The following is a 7,065-nucleotide window of genomic DNA, read 5'->3' as shown; positions in this document are numbered from 1 at the left end:
GGAGAGTTTATTTTGTAATGAAGCGTTTAGAATGAAACCGCTGACCAAAGGTCTCCTCCAAATGGAATTCAACCTTAAATCTCAGCTGATTGTGGAGCCTTAATCTATTATTGAAATACAAAAAATAAAACTCTGTGGTTATTAATAATATAAAGGCCGGTTTTGTTGAATTTATTTATTCGAGGAAAAAACAACAACAACTGGTTGGTTGGTTGGTGTTTTGAATAAACAAAACAAAAAAAAATAAATATATACAACTTGGTAGTTAAGTTTTATTCCATTTCGAATAAAATTGTTTAAAAAAATTTCCACAATTTACAATTCTTCAATTTTTTTTCTTTCGCCGCGATTTGTTTTCAAAATGACATGTAAATTGAATTACTAAGAAAAGTGAATTAATAAATTTTTCCATTGCGTTTACTCTTTTTTAAAACATTTCCATTCAGCGAATAAATTATTTATTGCATGTCTTTATGTTTTAATCTATGCAGAATATTTATTTTTTAATATTTCTATGGAATCATGATTGCAATTCTGTGAATGATAAAATTTAACTTTCGAACTAATTAAAACAATTTTTGGAATTATTTATGGAATTGCATATTCTTGAAAAAAAATGTTCTTGGGAATTTGATTGGCATAGAACATGCAAAGGTTTGAGAGATTCTCAGATAATGTTAGATGATTCATAAAAAAATTAAAAAAATATATATATTAAAATTAAATAAAAATAAATTTTTCAATATTACAAGATTAAAAATTTTTTTTTGACTAAAGCGTGGTTTTAAAAAAATATTTTTTGAAGAATATACAAGGGATGTATTTTAAAAAAATATATATTTCGAAGTTTCCACAAGGCCTAGATTTTTTAAAATAATATAATATTTTTTGAAGTAACCTCAAGGTGTGGATTTAAAATAAAATTTTCGAGTCTATAATAAGGCGTGGATTTTTTATACCCTTCACCACACTGTGGTACACAGGGTATTATCTCTTTGTGCATATGTTTGTAACAGGCAAAAATAATCGAGATAGAGCCATGATTCCTTTTGAGAATATGCATGGAATCACTTTCTGGGTCGATTTGTGTATGTCCGTCTCTCCATGTTAAATTGTAAACAAAGTACAGGTCGCATTTATGATCCGAAGTGGATGAAATTTGGCACAGGTCACTTATTTGGCCCAAGGACGAACCCTATTGGAATTGGGAAAAATCGGTTCAGATTTAGATATAGCACCCATATATATTTTCGTCCGATTTAAGGTAAATGGTGTAACAAAGTTCTCATATATCTTTCGATTTGCACGAAATTTGGTATAGCCTACTAAATTAAGTCTAGAATGATGTGTGCTAAGTTTCGTGACAATCGGTTCAGATTTAGATATAGCTCCTATATATAGTTTCGCCCGATTTTAGGTAATTGGTGCACCAAAGGCCCTATATATCTTTCTATTTCCACGAAATTTGGCATAGTGTACTGAATTACGTCTAGAATGATGTGTGCAAAGTTTCGTGAAAATCGGTGCAGATTTAGATATAGCTCACATATATATTTTCATCCGATTTAAGGTAATTGGTGCACCAAAGACCCTATATATTTTTCGATTTGCCCGAAATTTGGCATAGCGTACTAAATTAAATCTATAATGATGTGTGTTAAGTTTCATGAAAATCGGTGCAGATTTAGATATAGCTCCCATATATATATTTCATCCGATTTTATATAATTGGTGCACCAAAGTCTCTGAAAATCATTCAATTTGCATGAAATTTGTCATAGCGTACTGAATTAAAGTTAGAATGAGGTGTGCTAAGTTTTGTGAAAATCGGTTCAGATTTAGATATAGCTCCCATATATAGTTTCGTCCGATTTTAGGTAAATGGTGCACCATGGTCCCTGGAAATCTTTTGATTTGCATGAATTATGGTATAGCGTACTGAATCGCATCTATAATAATGTGTGCTAAGTTTCATGAAAATCGGTTCAGATTTAGATATAGCTTCCATATATAGTTTCGTCCGATTTTAGGTAAATGGTGCACCATGGTCCCTGGAAATCTTTTGATTTGCACGAAATTTGTCATAGTGTAATGAATAAGGTCTAGAATGATGTGTGCAAAGTTTCATGACAATCGGTTCAGATTCAGATATAGCGCACATACATATATATTTTCATCCGATTTAAGGTAATTGGTGCACCAAAGTCTCTGAAAATCATTCAATTTGCACGAAATTTTGCACAGCGTAATGATTAAGGTCTAGAATGACGTCTGCCAAGTTTCGTGAAAATCGGTTCAGATTTAGATATAGCTCCCATATATATCTTCGTCCGATTTAAGGTAAATTGTATACCAAAATCCCTATATATCTTTCGATTTGCACGAAATTTGTCATAGCAATGATGTGTGCTAAGTTTGGTGAAAATCGGTTCAGATTTATATATAGCTCCCATATATAGTAACGTCCGATTTTATGTAATTGGTGCACCAAAGACCCCATATATCTTTCGATTTGCACGAAATTTGGCACAACGTAATGAATTAGGCCGGGAATGATGTGTGCAAAGATTCGTGACAATCGGTTCAGATTCAGATATAGCTCCCACATATATTTTCATCCGATTTAAGGCAATTGGTGCACCAACGACTCTATATATCTTTCGATTTGCACGAAATTTGGCATAGCGTAATAAATTAAGTCTAGAATGATATGTGCTAAGTTTGGTGAAAATCGGTTCAGATTTAGATATAGCTCCCATATATAGTTTCGCCCGATTTTTTGTGAATGATACACCAAAATCCCAATATTTGTCCGATTGAGAAAAATTTCGCCCGATTCCATCTTAATGGCCCTAAAAAGATGTCTGTTCTATCTACATGATATTGTAGATATTAACATCTCTTGTATGTACCCAAAGAGGTGAAGGGTATCATATAGTCGGCCCCGTCCGACTTTTGAACTTTCCTCACTGGTTTAAAAATTATTTTTTGAAGTAAATTTTATTTTTTCAATAAATAATTTGCTGTATCTAATAAAATATACCTTCAAGAAGTCAAGCGCAACAATTTTCAAAGAACAAAAAATTGTATTTTTTGTTGTTATTTTCTGTTTACAAGCGCCAATACAAATCTGCAACACGGTTCGAAAGAAAAATAAACATTGTTCACACATCGTAATAAAATAATTTTATTTTTTGTTAATACTACTATTCATTAAATTATTGTCTACTAAGAACCAAAGCAATGTCGGCGATCAGCTACTCTGAGGCTCCAATGGCCAAGAACACGCAAATAACACAAGAATGAGGCAGTCAGGCAGGCAGGTAGACTGACTTAGTCTCTTTTTGTTTTTTGTGTGACCCCAATGGGCACTGAAGCATTTATTTTAACTGATTTATCGTTTGCAAAAGCAACAACAACAACAACATGAAATTGGCTAAATGATTTTGAACTCCATTTTGGACGGACCCTGAACCCATTAGGAGTGTATAAAAAAAATAAATTGTTTAAGAAAGTTTTTGAAATAAAAAAATTATGTAATAAAAAAGATAATTGTTGTTTTTGTTTTTGTTAATATCTCAAGAACCTTGATAATTGTAGTGACATACATGGAAACTATTAAAATAATAACGTTTACATCTCAAAAGGTTAATGACAGTTCATATGGAAACAATTCCGAACCAAATAACAACTAAATGACAGATGGTGACATTAACTGGAGTAGAGATTCTAAAATTAAAAAAAATATATATTTTTTTAAAAATATTGAAAAAATATTGATTTGGGATTTTCTTTATACCCATAATTGAATGTAATTATCGATTGATTTTTTGAAAACTCCAATAATATATTCGTATGGATTTATAAAAATTTAACACACCCAATTATAGATTAGTTTCTCTCAATTTGCTGTTTAATTTCCTCACTTTGTAGTTGGGCTGGATAAACAAATCAAAGGTGATGATGACTCACGGAAAGCAAGCAATCATCAGGAGGGGTCACTCAAATCAATTGCTAAGCCGTTAATTACTCCAATTTACTGGGTGGTAATTGCGATTACGATTCGATGAGGTTAATCAAAACAACAACAATTATTTTTTAATTACATATTTTTTTAATATTTATTTATGTAATATGTAATTAGCAACATTGTAAGTGGGCAATGGGAATATTGAAATTTCTAAAAAAAAATATTGCTTTTTAAAAAGTGTAGATTTTTGAAAAAAATATTTTTCAATACAAACACAAGGCGTGGATTTTGTAAAAATTATTTTTTTGAAGGAACCACAAGGCGTGAAATTAAAAAAAAAATATTTTTTTTTTTTAAAAATACACAAGGTGTGGATTCTTTAAAAAGAGGAGCTTAAAGAGAGCTTTGATTTTTTAACCACGTCCTTTTTCAGCTCCAAATATATATATATATATATATATTTAAATCCACTCCTCCTAGCTTACTTACTTAGCTGGCTTGTTATAGGACGGTTGTTCCATGAGCCGAGCTTAAAAAAGATTTCCAAGCGCGTCGGTCTTGTGTGCATCTCCACCAATTTGGAAGACCACGTTCCAAGATGTTGTTTTTTATTTGATCTTTCCATCTAATTCGTGGCCTTCCCCTTCCATCAATAGGCTAGCTTTTATATACCTTTTAAGCTGGGACATTCTCATTCATTTGCACAGCATGGCCAGCTAGCCATCGTAGTCGATGCAGCTCAATACGACTGACTATATCCATGTCCGCGTATAAATTGTAGAGCTCGTGATTCATTCGACGCCGATATTCACCGTCGACGCAGATCGCCCCGTAGATCTTTCCGAGAATTTTTCGTTCAAACACCCCAAGAGCTGCCTCATCTGCTTGCGCAACTACCCATGCTTCAGATCTATATAACAGCACGGATAGTATCGGCGTCTTGTAAAGTATAAGTTTAGTCTGGCGGGAGGTGGCCTTGTTTCTAAACTGCTTACATAGACCATAGTAGCATATGTTGCCCATCACAATCCATCTCCGAATTTCAAAACTGTAATTCATTTTATTTATGGCGGTACCAAGGTATATAAAATTTTTAACTACCTCGAAGCTGTAGTTCTCAAGTTCCACAGTTGGTCCGTGTCTACTGGACGTCTTGCACGTTGATACCATCAGCATGGTCTTCTCGCCGTTTACTGTCAGGCCCACTTTGGTAGACTACTTCTCAATTTGTTCAAACGTGGCTGTTACCGCTGGCAATGTTCGACCCATTATATCGATGTCATTGGCATTTCTGTTCACCTTTGCGTCTCGTATGACCTTTTCCAGCAGGATGGTTCACACGACAAACTGCCAACTTTTCTGAATCTTCGTTCGGTATTAAAGGGCTCCGATAAGTCCTTTCCGACTTTATCTGCTGACCTTGTGCCACTTAAAATTATCCTGCATAGCCGTATTAATTTTGCAGGAATGCCAAACGCAGACATGGCTTTATACACCTCCGAACGGACAGGGCTGTCAAATGCGGCCTTATAGTCGACGAATAGGTGGAATGTGTCGATGTGTTTTCGTGGGTTTTTCCCAGGATTTGGCGCAGAGTGAAAATCTGTTCAATGGTGGATTTGGCAGGTCTGAAGACGCATTGGTATGGTCCAATAATGCCATTGACCATGTGATGTGAAGGAGACTTATTCCTCTATAGTTGGCACATATCATCTTGTCTCCTTTTTTGTGCACGGGGGACAGGATGCTGAGGTTCCAATCATTGGGCATGCTCCTTACCATCATCTTATCACCAGTCTTGAATAGTTCGGCTTGTTGCCAATCGGCACCTGCTGCTTTATTATTCTTCAGCCGATTGATTGCTATTCTAACTTCATCTTGGCTAGGCGGTGTACACTCTATACCGTCGTCTATTATTGGTTCTGGGGTAACCCCTTCACCGCTTTTCAAAATGCTCCTTCCAGATCCTCAACACGCTGTCTATATCTGTCACCAGGTTTCTTTCTTCATCTCTACAGGAGGATGTACCTGCACCAAAGCCTTCGGTTTGGTGTTTTCCCCTTTGGTAGAATTTTCGGACTTCATTCTGACTCTTGTACATCTCGATTTGCTCACGCTCACGTTTTCTTGTTCTTTCTTCTTTTTTCTGAAAATACCTTTCTCCTCTCTCGTTTTTCCCGATAGTTCTCCTTCATTACGTGTAGCTACTGTCTGTAGGGTTGCCCTATACGCTGCGTTTTTCACATCAGTAGCATTACGACACTCCTGATCGTACCATGGGTTTCTTCTTTTATTCTCCTGTTAACCATAAATCCGCATCCAAATTCATATCTCGTTTCATGGCAGCTATAATACAGGGCGTAATCATCTGATTTACTTACGCCAGTCCCTTTCCATCGCATTTCCTGTAAGGCAATAATATCGCCTTTGTACTTCTTGAGTACATTCGCCAAGGCGAAAACTGCGCCTGTTCTGTACAACGTGCGCACATTCCAAGTGCAGATTCGCAGATCGTGGTCCTTTATACGCTTGCGGGGGTCGTCAACATTGGGGGGGTTTGGTTTTCTTTTTCTTTGCTTTTTCATAGTAGGTTCAATTTTCCCATAGTGAGCAAATAACCCGACGCCTGAACCTATTTTTTTATAGTTCTTATGCATGAACTCGCGGCTCATATTAACTCACTATTTCATCGGGTGATGAAAATAGCTACTCCAGGTGGCACCACGGGGAGGTCAGTGTCCACAATTGAGATCAAAAAGAATGACCAAGATAAGCCTGGACTTCGCCATGTTAAAGCCAATCAGAGCCGTTGCTTGGTATCTATCATCCCCTACACCACCCTCACCCCTCTTTCAAGCTTCCAAAAATATATATTTTAAAAAGTCCACGCCTATTAATAGTTTCCATTTTTTTTTTAATCCAAGCCTCTTTCAAAAATATTCTTTTTTTAATAATCAACACCTCATTCTAGCATCGAAAAAGATTTTTAATAACAACCATGCCTTGTTTTTTTCGATACAAAAACATTTTTTTGTATGCCATTAATCTTGGAATATTTTTTCATTTCAGCACACGTTCCATATAATTTCGATGAA

Source organism: Musca vetustissima, unplaced genomic scaffold (genome assembly GCF_032173495.1).
Source record: "Musca vetustissima isolate MV318-11 ecotype Yass unplaced genomic scaffold, APGP_CSIRO_Mvet_v1 utg698, whole genome shotgun sequence".
NCBI classification, from domain to species: Eukaryota; Metazoa; Arthropoda; class Insecta; order Diptera; family Muscidae; genus Musca; species Musca vetustissima.
Note: the sequence above shows the minus strand (reverse complement) of the source record.